This window comes from Triticum aestivum, chromosome 6B, assembly GCF_018294505.1.
Source record: "Triticum aestivum cultivar Chinese Spring chromosome 6B, IWGSC CS RefSeq v2.1, whole genome shotgun sequence".
NCBI classification, from domain to species: Eukaryota; Viridiplantae; Streptophyta; class Magnoliopsida; order Poales; family Poaceae; genus Triticum; species Triticum aestivum.
In genome coordinates, this window is record NC_057810.1 from 566,882,323 (window position 1) to 566,907,119 (window position 24,797).

The 24,797-nt window shown below is 47.0% G+C and overlaps 1 pseudogene; it reads left to right on the forward strand.

The window, feature by feature from the left end:
• The first annotated feature begins 21,122 nt into the window (after positions 1–21,122).
• LOC123134428 (ubiquitin-conjugating enzyme E2 2-like) lies at positions 21,123–22,447 on the forward strand (annotated as a pseudogene).
• Positions 22,448–24,797: the final 2,350 nt, after the last annotated feature.

Consider the following 24,797-nt stretch of genomic DNA (forward strand, 5'->3'; position numbering starts at 1 on the left):
TTCCAGTGATTCCTACACCAATTAGTGAAGAAGCTAATGATGATGATCATGAAACTTCAGATCAAGTTACTACCGAACCTCGCAGGTCAACCAGAGTACGGCCCGCACCAGAGTGGTATGGTAATCCTATTCTGGAATTCATGTTACTAGACCATGATGAACCTATGAACTATGAGGAAGCGATGATGAGCCCAGATTCCGCGAAATGGCTTGAGGCCATGAAATCTAAGATGGGATCCATGTATGAGAACAAAGTGTGGACTTTGGTGGACTTGCCCGATGATCGGCAAGCCATAGAAAATAAATGGATCTTCAAGAGGAAGACGGACGCTGATAGTAGTGTTACTATCTACAAAGCTTGACTTGTCGCAAAACGTTTTCGACAAATTCAAGGTGTTGTCTACAATGAGATTTTCTCAACTATAGCGATGCTTAAATCCGTCCGAATCATTTTAGCAGTTGCCATATTTTATGAAATATGGCAAATGGATGTCAAAACTGCATTCCTTAAATGGATATTTCTTAAAGAAGAGTTGTATATGATGCAACCAGAAGGTTTTGTCGATCCTAAAGGTACTAACAATGTGTGCAAGCTCCAGCGATCCATCTATGGACTTGTGCAAGCATCTCGGAGTTGGAATATATGCTTTGATGAGTTGATCAAAGCATATAGTTTTATACAGACTTGGAGTGAAGCCAGTATTTACAAGAAAGTGAGTGGGAACACTACAGCCTTTCGGATGAGTATATGTGAATGCCATATTATTGATAAGAAATGATGTAGAATTTTCTAGAAAGCATAAAGGAGATTTTGAAAGGAGATTTTCAAAGAAAGACCTCGGTGAAGCGGCTTACATATTGGGCATCAAGATCAATAGAGATAGATCAAGACGCTTGATAAGATTTTTCAATGAGTACATACCTTGACAAGATTTTGAAAGAGTTCAAAATGGATCAATCAAAGGAGTTCTTGCATGTATTACAAGGTGTAAAGTTGAGTAAGACTCAAAGCCCAACCACGGCAGAAGATAGAAAGAGAATGAAAGTCATTCCCTATGCCTCAGTCATAGGTTCTATAAAGTATGACATGCTACGTACCAGACCAGTTGTGTGCCTTGCTATGACTTTGGCAAGGGGGTATGATAGCGATCCATGAGTGGATCACTGTGTAGCGGTCAAAGTTATCCTTAGTTACCTAAGAGGACTAAGGAAGTATTTCTCGGTTATGGAGGTGATAAAGAGTTCGTCGTAAAGAGTTACGTTGATGTAAAGCTTTACACCAATCCAGATGACTCCGAGTCTCAATCTGGATACATATTGAAAGTGGGAGCAATTAGATGGAGTAGCTCCATGTAGAGCATTGTAGACATAGAAAATTTGCAAAATACATACGACTCTGAATTTAGAAGAGCCGTTAACTAAACTTCTCTCACAAGCAAAACATGATCACACCTTAGTACTCTTTGGGTGTTAATCACATAGCGATGTGAACTACATTATTGACTCTAGTAAACCCTTTCGTCATGGCGATGTGAACTATGGGTGTTAATCACATACACATGTGAACTATTGGTGTTAAATCACATGGCGATGTGAACTAGATTATTGACTCTAGTGCAAGTGGGAGACTGAAGGAAATATGCCCTAGAGGCAATAATAAAGTTGTTATTTATATTTCCTTATATCATGATAAATGTTTATTATTTATGCTAAAATTGTATTAACCGGAAACTTAGTATATGTGTGAATACATAGAGAAAACAAAGTGTCCCTAGTATGCCTCTACTTGACTAGCTCATTAATCAAGGATGATTATGTTTCCTAACCATAGACATGTGTTGTCTTTGATGAATGGGATCACATCATTAGAGAATGATGTGATGGACAAGACCCATCCGTTAGCTTAGCATTATGATCGTTACATTTTTATTGCTACTGCTTTCTTCATGACTTATACATGTTCCTCTGACTATGAGATTATGCAACTCCCGAATACCGGAGGAACACCTTGTGTGCTATGAAACATCACAACATAACTGGGGAATTATAAAGATGCTCTACAGGTGTCTCCGAAGGTGTTTGTTGGGTTGGCATAGATCAAGATTAGGATTTGTCACCCGTGTATCGGAGAGGTATCTCTGGGCCCTCTCGGTAATGCTCATCACTATAAGCCTTGCAAATAATGTGATTAATGAGTTAGTTATGGGATGAAGCATTACGGAACGAGTAAAGAGACTTGCCAGTAACGAGATTGAACTAGGTATGATGATACCGACAATCGAATATCGGGCAAGTAACATACCGGTGACAAAGGGAACAAAGTATCTTGTTGTGCGGTTTGACTAATAAAAGATCTTCGTAGAATATGTAGGAGCCAATATGAGCATCCAGGTTTCGCTATTGGTTATTGATCGGAGATGTGTCTCGATCATGTCTACATAGTTCTCGAACCCGTAGGGTCCGCACGCTTAATGTTCGATGACGATTCGTATTATGAGTTATGTGTTTTTGATGACCGAAGTTTGTTCGGAGTCCCAGATGAGATCATGGACATGAAGAGAAGTCTCCAAATGGCCGAGAGGTAAAGATTGATATATTGGAAGGTGGTATTCGAACACCAGAAAGGTTCCAGAGTGTATTGGGTACAAAACGGAGTACCGGAAGGGTTACCAGAACCCCCCCCCCCCCCGATGGAAGATATAGGTCATATGGTCCATGGGAGGGAGGCTAACCAGCGCACAAGGGGCTGGTGTGCCCCCACAAGGGAGGAGGCCTAATTGGACTAGGGAAAGGGGGCGCCACCCCCCTTTCCTTCTCCTACTCCCTCTCCTCCCCCCTTTCCACCTCCGTAAGAAACATACATCTTATCAAAATATCGAACGGATACCAAATTCACATATCTACTAATAGCAAGACTTCTCCCTTGTCCTCAGGAACAAACGTAACTACTCACAAAGCATATTCATGTTCATAATCAGAGGGGTAATATTGTGCATAAAGGATCTGAACATATGATCTTCCACCAAATAAACCAACTAGCATCAACTACAAGGAGTAATCAACACTACTAGCAACCTACTAGCACCAATCCCGGACTTGGAGACAAGAATTGGATACAAGAGATGAACTAGGGTTTGGAGATGAGATGGTGCTGGTGAAGATGTTGATGGAGATTGCCCTCTCCCGATGAGAGGAGCGTTGGTGATGACGATGGTGATGATTTCCCCCTCCCGGAGGGAAGTGTCCCCGGCAGAACAGCTCTGCCAGAGCCCTAGATTGGTTCCGCCAAGGTTCCGCCTCGTGGCGGCGGAGTCTCTTCCCGAAAGGTTCTCTTCTATTTTTTTCTCATCGAAAGACTTCATATGGGAGAAGATGGGCGTCGGAGAGCCACCAGGGGGCCCACGAGGTAGGAGGGCGCGCCCAGGGGGCGCCCCCCACCCTCGTGAGCAGGGTGTCGCCCCCCTGGCCTTCATCTTTAGCGATGATTTTTCTTTATTTATTTTAAGATATTCTGTGGAGTTTCAGGACTTTTGGAGTTGCGCGGAATAGTGCTTCAATATTTGCTCCTTTTCCAGCCCAGAATTCCAACTGCCGGCATTCTCCCTCTTCATGTAAACCTTGTAAAATAAGAGAGAATAGCCATAAGTATTGTGACATAACGTGAAATAACAGCCCATAATGCAATAAATATTGACATAAAAGCATGATACAAAATGGACGTATCAGGGCGCCATCCACGCCATTGGAAAAGAAGCTTTCCTGAGGTGGGAACAACGTTGACCCCGTCGCCGACATAGAGCTCGCCTAAAGGGGGCCGACATCCGCACCAACATAGAGCTCGCCCAAGGCGGGCGCACCTTCTACGCCGCCACTGAGGCAGAGCTCAATCTCTACACTTTTGCTGACATGAAGCCCGTCCAAGGTCACCTTGCATGGTTAAAGGCTAATCCTGCGTTGCCGCTTGTTGAGGCGGCAACATCGTTGACATCTACCCCAACATCCACACGACGCACGTCGACAACATCGCCCAAGCACCGGCAAGGCGAAGCTATACTCCACCGACATGTCATTCTCCACTGAAGCAATCCATATCTTGTTGGGCACCAATGAGGCAAAGGCAAGTCAACCAGTCCGACACCGACATGGCGGACACCACTAGGTCGGGCACCGACGAGGCGAAGGCCACACACCTCATCATCGGATAATGACAAGGCAGAGGAATATTGCTAAGCATAGCCGGAGCGATGGGCGTACCGCTCTCCCCTTCACTTCATCACCACATCCCCACCATCTACGCCAAGCCAATGAGGCAACCGAAGCTTTCAACAAGAGGCTCAACAAGATACTCACGAAGACGGTGACTAGGAACAACAGAGACTAGCATGACCATATCTTCGAGTCCTTATGGGCGTACCGCGTCACGGTCCGTACCCCAACAAAGGCGACTTTATTTTCTCTCGTTTACGAGAGTGAGGCAGTCCTACCACTGGAGGTCCAGTTACCCTCTTTGAGGGTGGCTATCCAAGATGAAATTGTTGGAAATATGCCCTAGAGGCAATAATAAAAGTGTTATTATTATATTTCCTTGTTCGTGATATTTGTCTTTTATTCATGCTATAACTGTATTATCTGGAAATCGTAATACACGTGTGAATACATAGACCATAACATGTCCCTAGTGAGCCTCTAGTTGACTAGCTCGTTGGTCAACAGATAGTCACGGTTTCCTGACTATGGACATTAGATGTCATTGACAACAGGATCACGTCATTAGGAGAATGACGTGATGGACAAGACCCAATCCTAAGCTAGCACAAGATCGTGTAGTTCGTTTTGCTAGAGCTTTTTCAATGTCAAGTATCTCTTCCTTAGAACATGAGATCGTGTAACTCCCGGATACCGTAAGAGTGCTTTGGGTGTACCAAACGTCACAACGTAACTGGGTGACTATAAAGGTGCATTATAGGTATCTCCGAAAGTGTCTGTTGGGTTGACACGGATCGAGACTGGGATTTGTCACTCCGGATTACGGAGAGGTATCATTGGGCCCACTCGGTAGTGCATCATCATAATGAGCTCAAAGTGACCAAGTGTTTGGTCACGGGATCATGCATTACGGCACGAGTAAAGTGACTTGCCGGTAACGAGACTGAACGAGGTATTGGGATACCGACGATCGAGTCTCGGGCAAGTAACATACTGACTGACAAAGGGAATTGCATACGGGGTTGATTGAATCCTCGACATCGTGGTTCTTCCGATGACATCATCGAGGAGCATGTGGGAGCCAACATGGGTATCCAGATCCCGTTGTTGGTTATTGCCCGAGAGCCGTCTCGGTCATGTCTACGTGTCTCCCGAACCCGTAGGGTCTACACACTTAAGGTTCGGTGACGCTAGGGTTATTAGGAAGACTTGTATGTGACTACCAAATGTTGTTCGGAGTCTCAGATGAGATCCCGAACGTCACGAGGAGTTCCGGAAGGGTCCGGAGGTAAAGATTTGTATATGGGAAGTTGTCAAACGGACACCGGAAAGTTTTGGGGTCATACCGGTATTGTACCGGGACCACCGGAGAGGTTCCGGGGGTCCACCGGGAGGGGCCACCCCTCCCGGGGGGCCACATGGGCTGCGTGGGGATAGCAGCCAGCCCTTGGTGGGCTGGGCGCCCCCCCCCCCCATGGGCCCATGTGCCTAGGGTTGGGGGGAAACCCTAAGGGGGGCGCACCCCCCTTGCTTGGGGGGCAAGCCACCCCTCCCTTGCCGCCGCCCCCTCTAGATCCCATCTAGATGGGCCGGCCCCCCCTTGCCCCTTCCCCTATAAATAGAGGGGTGAGGGGAGGGCAGCTGCACCATAAGCCAAGGCGCAGCCCCTCCCCTCCCCAACACCTCTCCTCCTCCACGTGCTTGGCAAAGCCCTGTCGGAGTGCTTCTCCACCATCATCACGCCGTCGTGCTGCTGGTGGAGCTGTCTTCCTCAACCTCTCCTTCCTCCTTGCTGGATCAAGACGGAGGAGACGTCGCCCGTACCGTACGTGTGTTGAACGCGGAGGTGCTGTCCGTTCAGCACTTGGTCATCGGTGATCTGAATCACGTCGAGTACGACTCCATCATCACCGCTCCCTCGAACGCTTCCGTACACGATCTACAAGTGGTATGTAGATGCAAACTCACTCCCTTGACTCGTTGCTTAGATGAACTCATAGATGGATCTTGGTGAAACCGTAGGAAAAATTTTAATTTTCTGCAACGTTCCCCAACAGTGGCATCATGAGCTAGGTCTATGCGTAGTTCTCTATTGCACGAGTAGAACACAATTTGGTTGTGGGCGTAGATCTTGTCAACTTGCTTGCCGCTACTAGTCTTATCTTGCTTCAGCGGTATTGTGGGATGAAGCGGCCCGGACCAACCTTACACGTACGCTTACGTGAGACCGGTTCCACCGACTAACATGCACTAGTTGCATAAGGTGGCTGGCGGATGTCTGTCTCTCCCACTTTAGTTGAAGCGGATTCGATGAAAAGGGTCCTTATGAAGGGTAAATAGAAGTTGACAAGATCACGTTGTGGTTATTCGTAGGTAAGAAAAACGTTCTTGCTAGAACCCAATTGCAGCCACGTAAAAGATGCAACAACAATTAGAGGACGTCTAACTTGTTTTTGCAGCAATTGTCATGTGATGTGATATGGCCAGAAGTTGTGATGAATGATGAATGATATATTGTGATGTATGAGATCATGTTCTTGTAATAGGAATCACGACTTGCATGTCGATGAGTATGACAACCGGCAGGAGCCGTAGGAGTTGTCTTTATTTTTTGTATGACCTGCGTGTCATTGAAGAACGCCATGTAAACTACTTTACTTATTGCTAAACGCGTTAGTCATAGAAGTAGAAGTAGTCGTTGGCGTGACAACTTCATGAAGACACGATGATGGAGATCATGATGATGGAGATCATGGTGTCATGCCGGTGACAAGATGATCATGGAGCCCCGAAGATGAAGATCAAAGGAGCTATATGATATTGGCCATATCATGTCACTACTCTATATAATTGCATGTGATGTTTATTATGTTTATACATCTTGTTTACTTAGAACGACGGTAGTAAATAAGATGATCCCTTACAACAATTTCAAGAAGTGTTCTCCCCTAACTGTGCACCGTTGCTAAAGTTCGTCGTTTCGAAGCACCACGTGATGATCGGGTGTGATAGATCCTTACGTTCACATACAACGGGTGTAAGACAGTTTTACACATGCAAAACACTTAGGGTCAACTTGACGAGCCTAGCATGTACAGACATGGCCTCGGAACACGGAGACCGAAAGGTCGAACACGAGTCGTATGGAAGATACGATCAACATGAGAATGTTCACCGATGATGACTAGTCCGTCTCACGTGATGATCGGACACGGCCTAGTCGACTCGGATCGTGTAACACTTAGATGACTAGAGGGATGTCAAATCTGAGTGGGAGTTCATTCAATAATTTGATTAGATGAACTTAATTATCATGATCTTAGTCTAAAACCTTTTTGCAAATATGTCTTGTAGATCAAATGGCCAACGCTCATGTCAACATGAACTTCAACGCGTTCCTAGAGAAAACCAAGCTGAAAGATGATGGCAGCAACTATACGGACTGGGTCCGGAACCTGAGGATCATCCTCATAGCTGCCAGGAAACAATATGTCCTAGAAGGACCGCTAGGTGATGCTCCCGTCCCAGAGAACCAAGACATTATGAATGCTTGGCAGTCTCGTGCTGATGATTACTCCCTCGTTCAGTGCGGCATGCTTTACAGCTTAGAACCGGGGCTCCAAAAGCGTTTTGAGCAACACGGAGCATATGAGATGTTCGAGGAGCTGAAACTAGTTTTCCAAGCTCATGCCCGGGTCGAGAGATATGAAGTCTCCGACAAGTTCTATAGTTGTAAGATGGAGGAAAACAGTTCTGTCAGTGAGCACATACTCAAAATGTCTGGGTTGCACAACCGCCTGTCCCAGCTGGACATTAACCTCCCGGACGAGGCGGTCATTGACAGAATCCTTCAGTCGCTCCCACCAAGCTACAAGAGCTTTGTGATCAACTATAATATGCAGGGGATGGTGAAGACCATTCCTGAAGTATTCTCAATGCTGAAGTCAGCAGAGGTTGAAATCAAGAAAGAACATCAAGCGTTGATGGTCAATAAGACCACTAAGTTCAAGAAGGGCAAGGGTAAGAAAAACTTCAAGAAGGACGGCAAAGATGTTGTCGCGCCCGGTAAGCCAGCTGCCGGGAAGAAGTCAAAGAATGGACCCAAGCCTGAAACTGAGTGCTTTTACTGCAAGGGGAAGGGTCACTGGAAGCGGAACTGCCCCAAATACTTAGCGGATAAGAAGGCCGGCAACACTAAAGGTATATTTGATATACATGTAATTGATGTGTACCTTACCAGTACTCGTAGTAACTCCTGGGTATTTGATACCGGTGCCGTTGCTCATATTTGTAACTCACAACAGGAGCTGCGGAATAAGCGGAGACTGGCGAAGGACGAGGTGATGATGCGCATCGGGAACGGTTCCAAGGTCGATGTGATCGCCGTCGGCACGCTACCTCTACATTTACCTACGGGATTAGTTATGAACCTTAATAATTGTTATTTTGTGCCAAGTTTGAGCATGAACATTGTATCTGGATCTCGTTTGATACGAGATGGCTACTCATTTAAATCCGAGAATAATGGTTGTTCTATTTATATGAGAGATATGTTTTATGGTCATGCCCCTATGGTCAATGGTTTATTCTTAATGAATCTCGAGCGTAATGTTACACATATTCATAGTGTGAATACCAAAAGATGTAAAGTTGATAACGAGAGTCCCACATACTTGTGGCACTGCCGCCTTGGTCACATTGGTGTCAAGCGCATGAAGAAGCTCCATGTTGATGGACTTTTGGAGTCTCTCGATTATGAATCATTTGACACATGCGAACCATGCCTCATGGGCAAGATGACCAAGACTCCGTTCTCTGGAACAATGGAGCGAGCAACCAACTTGTTGGAAATCATACATACCGATGTGTGCGGTCCAATGAGCGTTGAGGCTCGCGGAGGATATGGTTATGTTCTCACTCTCACTGATGACTTAAGTAGATATGGGTATGTCTACTTAATGAAACACAAGTCTGAAACCTTTGAAAAGTTCAAGGAATTTCAGAATGAGGTAGAGAATCAACGTGACCGAAAGATAAAATTCCTGCGATCAGATCATGGAGGAGAATACTTAAGTCATGAATTTGGTACACACTAAGGAATTGTGGGATCGTTTCACAACTCACGCCGCCTGGAACACCTCAGCGTAACGGTGTGTCCGAACATCATAATCACACTTTATTGGATATGGTGCGGTCTATGATGTCTCTTACCGATTTACCGCTATCATTTTGGGGATACGCTCTAGAGACAGCTACATTCACTTTAAATAGGGCATCGTCTAAATCCGTTGAGACGACACCATATGAATTATGGTTTGGGAAGAAACCTAAGCTGTCATTTCTGAAAGTTTGGGGATGCGATGCTTATGTCAAGAAACTTCAACCTGAAAAGCTCGAACCCAAGTCGGAAAAATGCGTCTTCATAGGATACCCTAAGGAAACTATTGGGTATACCTTCTACTTAAGATCCGAAGGCAAGATCTTTGTTGCAAAGAACGGATCCTTTCTGGAAAAAGAGTTTCTCTTGAAAGAAGTAAGTGGGAGGAAAGTAGAACTCGATGAAGTACTACCTCTTGAGCGGGATAGTAGTGCAGCTCAGGAAGATGTTCCTGTGATGCCTACACCAACTGAAGAAGAAAATAATGATGATGATCAAGGTACTTCGGATCAAGTTGCTACTGAACTTCGTAGGTCCACAAGGACACGTTCCGCACCAGAGTGGTACGGCAACCCTGTCCTAGAAATCATGTTGTTAGACAACGGTGAACCTTCGAACTATGAAGAAGCGATGGCGGGCCCAGATTCCAACAAATGGCTTGAAGCCATGAAATCCGAGATAGAATCCATGTATGAAAACAAAGTATGGACTTTGACTGACTTGCCCGATGATCGGCGAGCGATAGAAAACAAATGGATCTTTAAGAAGAAGACGGACGCGGATGGTAATGTCACCATCTATAAAGCTCAACTTGTCGCTAAGGGTTATCGGCAAGTTCAAGGGATTGACTACGATGAGACTTTCTCTCCGTAGCGAAGCTTATGTCCGTCCGAATCATGTTAGCAATTGCCGCATACTATGATCATGAGATATGTCAGATGGACGTCAAAACGGCATTCCTTAACGATTATCTTAAGTAAGAGTTGTATATGATGCAGCCAGAAGGTTTTGTCGATCCTAAGAACGCTAACAAAGTATGCAAGCTCCAGCGATCCATTTATGGGCTGGTGCAAGCATCTCGGAGTTGGAACATTCGCTTTGATAAGATGATCAAAGCGTTTGGGTTTATGCAGACTTATGCAGAAGCTTGCGTTTACAAGAAAGTGAGTGGGAGCTTTGTAGCATTTCTCATATTATATGTAGATGACATACTTTTGATGGGAAATGATATAGAATTCTTGGGCAGCATTAAGGCCTACTTGAATAAGTGTTTTTCAATGAAGGACCTTGGAGAAGCTGCTTATATATTAGGCATCAAGATCTATAGAAATAGATCGAGACGCCTCATAGGTCTTTCACAAAGTACATACCTTGATAAGATTTTGAAGAAGTTCAAAATGGATCAGTCCAAGAAGGGGTTCTTGCCTGTATTGCAAGGTGTGAGATTGAGCTCGGCTCAATGCCCGACCACGGCAAAAGATAAAGAAGAGATGAGTGTCATCCCCTATGCTTCATCCATAGGATCTATTATGTATGCCTTGCTGTGTACCAGACCTGATGTAAACCTTGCCGTAAGTTTGGTAGGAAGGTACCAAAGTAATCCCGGCAAGGAACACTGGACAGCGGTCAAGAATATCCTGAAGTACCTGAAAAGGACAAAGGACATGTTTCTCGTTTATGGAGGTGACGAAGAGCTTGTCGTAAAGGGTTACATCGACGCTAGCTTCGACACAGATCTGGATGACTCTAAGTCACAAACCGGATACGTGTATATGTTGAATGCTGGAGCAGTAAGCTGGTGCAGCTACAAGCAGAGCGTCGTGGCAGGATCTACATGTGAAGCGGAGTACATGGCAGCCTCGAAGGCAGCGCATGAAGCTATTTGGGTGAAGGAGTTCATCACCGACCTAGGAGTCATACCCAATGTGTCGGGGCCGATCAAACTCTTCTGTGACAACACTGGAGCTATTGCCCTTGCCAAGGAGCCCAGGTTTCACAAGAAGACCAGGCACGTCAAGCGTCGTTTCAACTCCATCCGTGAAAATGTTCAAGATGGAGACATAGATATTTGCAAAGTACATACGGATCTAAATGTCGCGGATCCGTTGACTAAACCTCTCTCGCGAGCAAAACATGATCAACTTCAGAACTCTATGGGTGTTCGATTCATCACAATGTAACTAGATTATTTACTCTAGTGCAAGTGGGAGACTGTTGGAAATATGCCCTAGAGGCAATAATAAAAGTGTTATTATTATATTTCCTTGTTCGTGATATTTGTCTTTTATTCATGCTATAACTGTATTATCCGAAAATCGTAATACACGTGTGAATACATAGACCATAACATGTCCCTAGTGAGCCTCTAGTTGACTAGCTCGTTGGTCAACAAATAGTCACGGTTTCCTGACTATGGACATTAGATGTCATTGACAACAGGATCACGTCATTAGGAGAATGACGTGATGGACAAGACCCAATCCTACGCATAGCACAAGATCGTGTAGTTCGTTTTGCTAGAGCTTTTTCAATGTCAAGTATCTCTTCCTTAGACCATGAGATCGTGTAACTCCCGGATACCGTAAGAGTGCTTTGGGTGTACCAAACGTCACAACGTAACTGGGTGACTATAAAGGTGCATTACAGGTATCTCCGAAAGTGTCTGTTGGGTTGACACGGATCGAGACTTGGATTTGTCACTCCGGATTACGGAGAGGTATCACTGGGCCCACTCGGTAGTGCATCATCATAATGAGCTCAAAGTGACCAAGTGTTTGGTCACGGGATCATGCATTACGGCACGAGTAAAGTGACTTGCCGGTAACGAGACTGAATGAGGTATTGGGATACCGACGATCGAGTCTCGGGCAAGTAACATACCGACTGACAAAGGGAATTGCATACGGGGTTGATTGAATCCTCGACATCGTGGTTCATCCGATGACATCATCGAGGAGCATGTGGGAGCCAACATGGGTATCCAGATCCCGCTGTTGGTTATTGCCCGAGAGCCGTCTCGGTCATGTCTACATGTCTCCCGAACCCGTAGGGTCTACACACTTAAGGTTCGGTGATGCTAGGGTTATTAGGAAGACTTGTATGTGACTACCGAATGTTGTTCGGAGTCTCGGATGAGATCCCGGACGTCATGAGGAGTTCCGGAAGGGTTCGGAGGTAAAGATTTGTATATGGGAAGTTGTCAAACGGACACCGGAAAGTTTCGAGGTCATACCGGTATTGTACCGGGACCACCGGAGAGGTTCCGGGGGTCCACCGGGAGGGGCCACCCCTCCCGGGGGGCCACATGGGCTGCGTGGGGATAGCAGCCAGCCCCTGGTGGGCTGGGCGCCCCCCCCCTTGGGCCCATGCGCCTAGGGTTGGGGGGGGGAACCCTAAGGGGGGCGCAGCCCCCTTGCTTGGGGGGCAAGCCACCCCTCCCTGGCCGCCGCCCCCTCTAGATCCCATCTAGAGGGGCCGGTCCCCCCTTGCCCCTTCCCCTATAAATGGAGGGGTGAGGGGAGGGCAGCCGCACCATAAGCCAAGGCGCAACCCCTCCCCTTCCCAACACCTCTCCTCCTCCACGTGCTTGGCGAAGCCCTGTCGGAGTGCTGCTTCTCCACCATCATCACGCCGTCGTGCTGCCGGTGGAGCTGTCTTCCTCAACCTCTCCTTGCTCCTTGCTGGATCAAGACGGAGGAGACGTCGCCCGTACCGTACATGTGTTGAACGCGGAGGTGCTGTCCGTTCAGCACTTGGTCATCGGTGATCTGAATCACGTCGAGTACGACTCCATCATCACCGCTCCCTCGAACGCTTCCGTACACGATCTACAAGTGGTATGTAGATGCAAACTCACTCCCTTGACTCGTTGCTTAGATGAACTCATAGATGGATCTTGGTGAAACCGTAGGAAAAATTTTAATTTTCTGCAACGTTCCCCAACAGAAATTACCCACGATGAATAGGTACAACTGCGGTTTCAGGAGCTCGACGCCCTTGAAGAGGGGTGGCTTCATGCCCTACAGAACCTAGAGCTTTACCGCCAGAATATGGTGAGAGCTTACGACAAGCTCGTCAAGCAACGCGTCTTCCGAAAAGGCGAGTTGGTTCTTGTGCTCAGGCGACCGATTGTCATGACGCACAAGATGAAGGGCAAGTTCGAGCAAAAGTGGGAAGGGCCATACGCCATCGAGCAAGTCTACGACGGGGGAGCATACCAGCTCGTCGATTCCCATGGAATCCGACCTATGCCCCCAATCAATGGAAGGTTCCTCAAAAAATATTTTTCTTAAAATTTTGCCTCTTTTGCTGCCTTTTGGATTTTCATTGGGGAAACTTTTTCTGTGGGCTATCGGATCCATGATGCATTCTCCTTAGCATTTCGTGGATATATCTAGTTTTCCCCAATTTTTACGGACTAAGTCCAACAAAAAAATGGCTTCCCCCTATCGCACTATGTTGTTGATTGAAGTTTAGGCTACCCTAGGACTTGTTGGAGGGCGGCACAATGTGTCGATTTGCAGGTGGAGCGGCTCCTACACCCACAATGCACGACACGTACCAGGTGTATGCTTCCGGAGGCAGCGGAGATGATTACTTGGGCACTTCTGAGTATTGAGACCCCGCGCTCTTCATGTTTCCCGGCATGCCTCATGTTCACAGAGGCTCGCACTCCAGGGAAGACCATAGGAAAAGATCATGGAGGGCTGCCTGACCCAACACAAGTTGTTTCGGTGCGTAGTCACATGGCAACCCTGGGGTGCGCTACTAGAAGCCCCAGATAAAGTGCTAGAGGGTTTTTCCTAGTCCACGGAGGTGAACAGTTTCCTTCCAAGTTCCCAAGGTGGGTCCCAAAGAATCCTGGAAGAAGAGCCCCCAAGAAGTTCGAGCTGAATGTCAAAAAAAAGTCCATGAAGTCCGCGGCCAATCAATCATCCGTGTGAGCAATCAAGATGAAATTCCGAAAGTCCAAGAAGCAAATTCAACAAAGAAAATCCCAACAGTCCAAGAAGCAATCAAGTGGTCCCAAGCAGTAAGGGACCCACTGGAAGGAAGGCGGGAGGTAGCTGTTCACCACCCCTCAGTATGCATGAAGAAAAATCATCAAGCTATTGTCCCAAAACCATTTACCCTAAACTTATCACACCCAAGTCGCTGGGCTCATGGGGCGTGTGCAGGGGGCATGTTGAGCTGTGGGGGGCCTCGGTATGATGATGGGCTAGAGTATGAATTTTTGTTGCCTCTCAGAAGCATCCCGAAACACGGCGTCTTCCTACACGTACACCAAAACTATTTAATTTGTTGAGTTGCAATCGTTAAGGTCTTTCGACGGTTCCCAATGACAAGTCCTTCGGTAGTCTTCTCGGATATCACTCCTATAGCTGGTGTATAACGGGAAAGCCAACATTTTAAAACCCGCAAATAATTTTTTTTCTCTGTCTCTTTGTCGCCGATTTTCGTTTGGTGTTCCTGGTTGTGCTCCTCCAACATCTTTGCAGCCATGGAGAGGCACTCCCTGTCATCGTCGACGGATTTCCGACAATAACCACTACATCAAACTACGTCTTGGGTGTTTGGGTGCAGCAATACCCATGCGTCCCTGACAACACCGATGCCAGCCCGACAACCAATGGTCTACATCGACACGCATGATGGGCGCCGGAAGTCAACACCGGCGCTCACAAAGGTGGAGCCGATTCGTCTCCGCAACCCCGTCTCCAACAACAATGAAGCATGGGGGCAACGTCAACTCCTCGATTATTCGTAAGGCCGATGGCGTCCCGGTGCACCACCAGAATTGTCACACCATAGATGGTGTGACGGTTCGCTCAACGAAGGGGAGCTATCGACGGTCTACCGGTGCCTCGCCTACATCAACGCAAAGAGGTCACGGGAGCAGTGCAACGCGCCAGTGCGGCTAGCGTGAATCTGTGAAACTCTCCAATCTAGTTGGCTGGCACCGTAGCAGCTAGACGGTCGCGGCGAGATTGGTAAAATTTTATTTTTAGTTTTCAGGACAAGCCATGTTATTTTGCCATGGAATGAAGACGAGACAGGGTTGCTTCGTTAACTAGTATCGTGGTTGTTATACGATCCAACGAGCTCCCTAAAGAACACACTTGTGGATGGACATACCTACACTAAGACATGTTGTTACTAATCAATCATCTTCGGAATGGCGCACACCTCGTCATGGAGATGTGAACTCTGAACTGGTTCTTCAGGCTGCATATGAATCATGCGCCAAGAAAAGAGAGAGAAATTTTCGTCGAGTCAAGCTCGATTTGCTTCACACTCAAGCTCAACTCGACGAGGGGGCATTTGTTTGACGAGTTTTTGTGCACTATTGCATAAAATATATTTTTAATTGAGTTTTAACGCAGGCTAGATAAACAATGGCAAGTCAAAATATAAAGCTCGCGTACGTACCTAAATACCACAGGTGTATTGAAACATCTCGTTAGTTCAAAATGGACTAGATGAGTTGATTAACATTTTAGCATTGCATGCATTGCCAAGATTCCCATGCACGTACGTACTAGTACATGCATGCAACACATTCTGGTGCACGTCCTGGCGGGGCTGAACGCGGTTTAAAATTTGTACACCAGTGTATACGTACGTATATTCAAGTATGTGCAGCCAGCCAGCAACCTCATAATCGGTATGTATTTATATATCCTATATATACATACACCATATGTATGCGTATTCGGTTATCTGTGGCCGGCCGGCAAGCACCCTCGTACATGTCTCTGTACCCACAATACGTGATTCTTATGGATTTTATTTGATCTTCATGCGTATATGGAAAGTGAATGAAAGGAAAGCCAGCACATCCTTGTGCGGCACGATACAGAGAGTTGGCAAGTCTTCGATTATTGGATGTGTATCAGTTTTGTTTCCTTTCTTTGTACAGACTTGGGAATCAAGAAGGGAAAACTGCGGCCGTGTTCAGCGTTGGCACCAATCCAACACTCCCGGCTGGCTATATAAAGCAAAGCCGAGGAGGCAACGGGAGCACAAGAAAAACCCACCAGCCGCCGCGGCAAGAACAAGGAGGTAGACCCAGGAGGAGATGCACCCGTGGCGGCAGAGAAGACGACGCGCCTAGCGGAGGAAACCAGAGGAGCGCGATGGCGCCCTCGCACACACGCCCATGAACGACGAGGATGCATGTTAAGCTCGGTGGATACACCAGCGACGACGACGATGGAGATCTTCAGGACATCCATATACATATATGCATCGTTATTATGCATGGTGGGTTTATGGTACGCATATGTTTTATATGATGCATCAGGTGCAATGGGGCGGCGCCACGCACCAAGAAGGCAGTCAAGACCTCACATACGCACGCACAAGACGAAGAGAAGACGAGGGCTCACGGGCGGGGACCAACCGGATGAAGAACAAGCTAGCCACGCACGTCGCAGGCTAGGACCAGAACCTGGTGACGTGCCCCGGCGGCAGCGTCGAGGTGGAGAAGACGCGCCCCTAGCGGCAGCATCGTCGACGAAGATAGGCAGGAGGCGCCGCAGCTGATCAGAAGCGGCGGCCGAGATGACTGGATGCATGCAGGAGGTGTTTCTCGCTGCAGGCATCAACTATGTTTTGTTTCTTTGTTTTATCAGGTTTCAAAGAACGCACGCATTAGAAGGATGGAACGGACGAGCTAGTGCAACTCGCGCACCAAAGAGATGACAAATCCATCAAGCAGCAGGAGGACGGAGCCATCCAGGCGAGAAGGTGCCGCACAAAGAGAGCAAAAGAGGGAGACAAAGGCAGCCGGCGAGGCAAAAGCACCTCCCGTAGGCTCCTGCACACATAGAAAGACGAGGAGACGCGCCCCTGGCGGCAGCGTCGAGAAGATCGGAGAGCGCGCCCATGCAGCGGCGCGTGCGCCAAGGGGATGCAGGCATGCGGCGACGACATCCTCACACGGAAGCAAAGCAGAGACGAGCAGATGAAAGTGCCCGCGGGAGGACTTCCGGCGGTGCAATAATCTTGTTGTTTCTCTATGTGTTATTGCAGGATGGCCAAAGGACATGTTGAGTTCATGATGTACGTATGCATCACTACCGTCTTGCGGCGAGGCGAGAACACATCCACGAAAGCCAGCAACAAGCACACATCCGCAGGCTCCCGCACGCGCAGAGAAGACGAGGAGACGCGCCCCTGGCCACAATGTCGAGGAGATCGGAGGGCGCACCCATGTGACGGCGCGTATGCCAAGGGGACGCAGTGACGGCATCCTCACATGGAAGCAGAGCATCGACAAGCAGATGAACGTGCCCGCCGGAGAACTTCCGGCAGTGCAATAATCTTTCATTTTCTATGGTTATCATCTATTTTGGAGATGACCTCCGCACACGCGCCTAGCAGAGGTGCCCGAGGACGATGGAGCACTCTTCTCCGATTTGAGGAGGCGAACGACAGCCCAACGGAGGTGGCCGTGGACAAAGAGGCGCTTTTCTCGTACCAGGTGTTGTCGAGGCGGCGGACGACGTGCCCGGCGGTGGTGGCCGCCGACGAAGCGACACTCTTTCTCGTACCAGATGCAATGAAGACGGCGGGCGACGCAGGACAAGGAGACTGCATCAACACCGTCAGGCCCATAGCCAACATCATCAACCCAGTCCCGGAGGCGCGGAGCTCGCAAGGATTCCGCCGTGTGCGCGGAGGATGCCGCCGTCGTGCCGCAGTGGATCGCGGCGCGGAGTTCGCCAAGATGACGCCGGTGTCAACTTCATCAAGCCGGCGCCATGGAGGATGAAGGCATGGAGGCTAGGGAGGATGCCGCCGGCGTAACGCGGTGGATGGCGCCATGGAGTTCACCAAGATGACGCCAATGTCAACATCATCAACCAGGTGCCGCAAGGATCGTGACGGGGAGCTCACAAGAAGGACGTCGGCCATCCACTTCGTCATGTTGGAGCTAGAGGACGGAGACGTGGCGCCCATTGAGGATGCCGCCGACATCTACTTCGTCAAGATGGAGCCCGAAGGCGCGGAGCTTGCAGGGATGGTGCCGCGTGCTGTGGAGGATGGCGAGATGGATCTCGCTAGGACGACGCCCGTCCTCTTCTTTATCAAGTCGGCGCCATGGAGGACAAAGGCGTGGAGGCTCGCAACGATGCCGCCACCGTGCCGCCTTGGATGGCGGCGCGGAGCTCGCCAAGAGGACGCCCATCGCCAACACCCGGTACCGCAGAGAATCGTGGCGTGGAGCTCGCAAGGAGGACACCACCAACGTCAACATCATCAAGCTGGACCGGAGGCATGGAGCTCCCGAGGATGCCACCGCGTGCCGCGAAGGACGACGGAGGCATGGAGCTCGCGGGACATCACCTCGTCAAGATGGAGCCCGCGACACGGAGCCAAGAAGATAACACACACCCTCGATGTTGTCTGCAACACGGAGCCGGGATGCGGTGCTGTGTGTGACCTGGAGGAGAAGATGGTGCCATATGACGGTCTCCACGACCCGGAGCCCATGAAGATGAGGCATGATGGCGAGGAGGCAACGTGACTTTGCCAACACTAACTTCCGATGGCCCCGTGAGGCGGCGCCCTTGTCTTGGAGGACCACCGTAAACACGGCGTCCAGCAGAGACGAGGCGCCAACCACACCGGCATTGCCGATACGAGCGAGCGTTGGATTTACACCAACACCGGTCTCCATAAGAATACTTCCGCGAGGCGAACCCCTTGCATACCCGACGAAGCCGCTACATCGTCAAGAAGTCCGAGCAGAGCAGGACCCATGCAACTTCAACACCGACTAAATCAACGTTGTCAAGACCGGCGAGGCGCAACGGTGAGGGGAACGTGGCCAGCAAAAAGCCATGTTTTGAGCGGCACGTGTACCGACGAGGACACGGCTTTGCCGCCGCCCACACCACACACACACACACCAGCATCATCATGCATGGAGAACTCGAAGCGAAGACGACGAAGACAACCACACGCTTAATCGGAGGTATCTCACGGAGCAACCCGCGGGAGTAATTAACCGGGAGCTTTTCGAGGCCCCGGAAACCAGGAGACCGCACATCGCCATAGTCAGGCAGGCCGCGCTAGTAGGCCATGGAGCGCATTCCTTTTTTATGGGATCTTGTAATTTTGTTTATCCGATGAGATTAATGAAATACTTGCTTCCCATACCATTTTTTTGTGTACTATGTACACTGGCACGCCCGCACACTTTTCTTTTCCCCGGCGCATGAGAGAAATTCATACTCCTCTCTTCCCTTCTCATGGAGTGCTTATAAGATTTTTCTCGTGTCAAACACTCGTGTTAAGTGAAACTATAGCTTGATTAATAATATGAAAAAATAATTGACCATAAATGACTCCTCTGCTAATTGTGAAACACTAGATGGATCATCTGCGCCCTCATCATATTGCCTTTTTCTCTTAATTTTACGCTTGCGGAACTCTGGATTAATATTCATCTCCATTGCTTTTTTTGCACCTTCCAATGCTTTTGAAAAGCTAGTTTCTCTATACATAGTGAAGAAGGAAATCAAGCCCTTTACAAACTCAATTGCAATATCAATAAGCATATCCTTTGACCGTAACTCTTTGTTGATCAAATTAACAGTTCATATTATTTCATACCATATGATTATTGACACTAAGAATTCAAAGTCACAAAGATCATTTTGTGCCAATGATTGAGCTTCACTACTTGTCCATGGATCTTTATCATTTCCAGCCACTTGTAGTAAAGCCTCCCTTATTTCTGGTAGCTGAATCCTTATAGCCCTAACACTATCAACATGACTCTCCCAATGAGTATATGACAATGACTTGAGAGTCACTCCTGAAGTTATTTTTTATAAGAAAAAGTCTGCCACTACAAGCAATCATGCATGTGAAAATACCCAAGCATTTCTATTCTATTACGTTACTTGTATTTAATAAATATAATTTATTTTAGTTTTAGTTCTCATGATATTTCATATAATCAATTCTCATTAGAATATATTGCAACCAATTTACGTAATAAGACGCAAGGTAGCATTTAGTTTTCTTAACTGTAGGAGCCAATTTTCACCTCTATAATTTCCTGCAAAGAAATAAGCTACTCCCACCGATCCGAATTAATTGACACAAGCTCTATACAAGTATATTATATTACAGGTACGCCTACACATGGCACTTTTCCATAGAACGGCGAGTCAGATATGAACGGAGATACCATTTCCCGATCAACAGCCATCAGATCAAGCGGAAAACACCAGAAAGCTGATTTTCATCCATGATTTAAACAAGATTTTTTGCCGTCAGGATCTGCAACGACGGTATAGCATATGTTTCTGTTTCCACCATATTATTACGGAAAGTTTTAGCCAAAAGGAAGAGAGAAACAACAGCAACTAGCTACGGAATGCCTCCTAAACCTTTGCCTGAATCTGCTTAGAGAGGTCATCTGTACTGGCTATGACAAACAAACTGGACGAATGACCCTCAAGTTTAAGGAGTTGTTGGAAGGGTTAAAATTTTAGAGGAAGAGCTGGAGGTGTTTTAACATGTTGCCTACACAGAATTACAACGATGTTTAACATGCGGCAGCGTTCTGTCTCCCGAAGTCGCGAGTGGCCAAAGCCATCCATATAAAGCATCCGAGCCGGAGCTGTGAGCATCTAACTAGCAAGTGTCGATTTCCTTGCGCCACAAAGCTGACAGCTAGCCCACGGAGGCTGGGCACACGGGAATAGTGAGGAGGTGCGCACGACCGCCGGCACCGACCATGCCAGAGCCTGCCCCGGTGATCAGGCGGATCCGCAAGGAGCTGAAACAGCTCTGGATGGACCCGCCGGCGTTCTGCCGGCCCGGCGCGTCGCCCGTGACGGACCTGTTCCACTGGGAGGTGATCATTGACGGCCCCCACGGCAGCCCCTACGCCGGCGGCACGTTCCCCGTCGACGTCGCCTACCCCAAGGACTACCCCTTCAAGCCCATCAAGCTCACCTTCAAAACTAAGGTGAATCGGCACTGGCCGCCTCTAGCTGCATGCATGCTTCCTCCAAACAAGATCGCTCGATCGATCGACCGGCATTTGTTTGACCGCTCGTGTTCATGCCAAACGATACCCAGACGTACGCGTCTCTGCACTGCAGGTGTACCATCCCAACATCGGCCCGGAGGGGAAGATGGCGCTGGACATCTTCGGGAGGGGGTGGTGGCCTTCTCTCACGATAAGGACGGTCCTCCTGTCCGTCGTCTCCGTCCTCTACGACCCCCTGCTCGACCTCCCCGTCCGCCACGACGCCTCCCGGCTGTACAAGCGCGAGCGGGGTCTCTTCGAGCAGAAGGCCAGGCGCTGGATTCGCAGGTACGCCTCGGCGCCGGCCGTCTCCTTCTATCCGGCAGGGACCGAGCTGTTCGAGGAGCAGCTGGAGGAGGCGGCGACCAGTGGGGCAGTGGCACGCCGTCGTTCTTGTGGAGCAGGGAAATGGCGTTTCTTCGGGGGCCGCCGCCTCGGCGCCATCTAGTACGCGCATGTGTTCAGCCATGCATGCACGGCGATGATCGCTGAATAAGACTATTGAGCACAAGTTAAGTTCACCGGAAGAATGCTTGGACGATGTCCACTGAGTATCTAGTACCTCCCTCCGTCCCGAATTAAGTGAAGCGACGGTGTATTTGCAAAAACAACCCCGCTGTTTGACTTAACCACGAACGAGTTCCTCCACCCCTGCAGTCACTCCTCTCCTTCCTGCGTCACTCCTCTTCCCCTTCGTCAGTCCTCGCCCCCGTGTCCTCTTCGGAAAAAAATTCGGTGAAGACTGTGAAAGTAAAATGAGAGAGAGGAGCAAATGATGGAATAGTTACTTCCATTGATGAAGTTTGGGGTATATATACCCGGATACAAAGGCGGTTACAAAGAGCGGTTGCCAATAGTGGAACCGACATAAGCAGGGATTAACCCTTTAATTAAACTAATTAATTAATTCCTAACACTCCCCCTAATCAATGCTTGTCTTTGTGAATATACACCATCTTGATAAAGAACCGTCCTTGTAAGTGTTTGCCTTTGAAAATGTTCATCATCTTCATCTTGAGAAAGACTTGTATAATCCTTAAAGTCTCCTCCAAAAACCCTATGGGAAAAATATGAGGAGAATAGTGTAGATATGTTGCTAAAACTCCTTTAAACCCATTGGGAAAAATTAATAAGGAGAAAAATTATGCAACATATAATGATTATTGTCTCTTGATAACTCATACAAGGAAAACCTTCGAGGAAGGATAAAACTCATTGGTGAGTGTAGAGAACAGTAAATATGCTTTGTAAACTTTCTTTTAAAAACCCGATGGAAAAAATTGAAAGTATAGCATATGATCTTAAAATGATGTTGCCTCATTAAAAACCGTTATGAGAAACTTTGAGAGAAAACTCATAAGGGAAAAGAGCGCAATCTGATATGCCACTGAAAACTCTCTTAAAACCCAGTGGAAAAAATATAAGGAGAAAATGATATGGCATATACATACACTTGTGTTTATATTGTCTCATAAAACCTTTTATGAGAAACCATTAGGGAAAAACTCATCAAAGAGAAAAAAAGAGTACAATATATGCAATCTGATGATTGTTAACAGGTTATAATTTGGGAGATTACTCCCACTGAACTTTGCAAATCTGGAGGATGTGTCATACCAATTTCATTGACATGATCATGACATTGTGAACAATCTATAGGATTATTTCCTCACTTTTCTATAGTTCGTGAGGATAAGTAATTTCGAGCAATGTGTTTTTATGATATTGCTCTTCATATAACCTGTAGGTATTGAGTAACACAAGTGGAAGCATCTTAATAAATCAAGTTATGTGATTCTGATGAATGTCAACCACATGATATAGAGTGTGGTTTATCATTCTGCTGAGCCATGCATATTTTGCAATGCTTTTAGATAAAGCAATTATGCTAGAATGATAAGTGGAAGTAGTCATTAGAGTTAATTTAGATGACTTACATGAGAAGACTATTCTGACGAATTCAGTCATTGATGTGGCATTGTTGGGATCAAATAAAGAGCCAATATCATTTCATATATCATGGTCATATCTTGATTTTCCTGATGGAATTGCCCAAGATTTATTGTGAGCTTGAGATATAAGTTAATATTTCTTATATCGACCATATACCTTTTATTGGTATGATATATCCACATTGAACTTCTCATATATGTTTGGATATATGTAGACTGATATGTATTCTTGAGAGAATGCTCAAGTTGTAAACTTAAGCTAAATTTGGTTGAATCCAAATTTCCCGTCTTGAGATGATTTTGTGCATGTTTAGGTCTTGTATAGATATTGATGATGAGGTCATCAATATACATTGAGGTGATGAAAGGAAATGAAATTTGGGATTCCTTTATTACACATGTAAATAATCATCATTATTCGAGTAATCCTTTTGAAGAAGAAACTCATTTAGTCGGTAGTACCATATGATTTCCAGCTATTTCAAGTCATAGAGTGACTTATGAAGTATTACACAAAACTTGTTGCGATTTATTTTTGGATTCGGAAGTATAAGCCCTTCAGGGACTTCAATAGAGATTTCCGAAATGAGCGACTCATATGAGTATGTAGTCACTGCATCCATTAACTGCATGGATATTATTATTATTATTTTATTGCCAATGATATTCAGTATCGAAACATAAATCCACCCATACCAAGAAGGTATGTTACATCATAATTGATGTCGGGTCTCTGCGTGAACCCTTTTGCTACAAGCCTCACTTTCTCACCACCTCATTGACTTTGTATATGAATGAGAAGTTTTAGTATTCCATATGGAAGATACTTATGAGGAGTAGGTATTACTATGGTAAATACCACTCATTTGCAGAGCGAGTGCTATTCTTCCTTACTTGCTTCCTTTTATGTGAACCAATATGAGTGCAAGAGGCACTCTACCATGGATTTTGGTTCAGGGCCCAAAAGATTTTAGCAATTTGAGAAGAAATATATGTCGACAAATGTAGTATTTAGTTTATATGATTCTGATGGAATAATTGAAGTTTGTGGATAAAATATTTATTCCTTTTTAACTCCTTGTGATTTCCTACAACAAATGGAGTCAAGGTGTTCCGATGTCCCGGCACCAAAACATTTGTGCACATCTATGCCGGGCTTTGGATGATGACCATCCAATGAGGTGTCTTTCAACTTGATGTTGAATTACATTTACTGGTTGAGGATTTTTGATTTTCTCTGTTTCCGCGGAAGCATATGAGAAGTTATATCTCGTGTTGTCAGATTTTCTCCCCCTCTTGCTCTCATTTGGGGATAAGAGTGGTTTATCAGGTACCTCCACTCTTTCTGACACTTAACTGCAGGAATGTAGAATTTAGTGACACCTTGTCATCAGTAAATGTATGTGGCAAATTTGCAGTGTGTTGC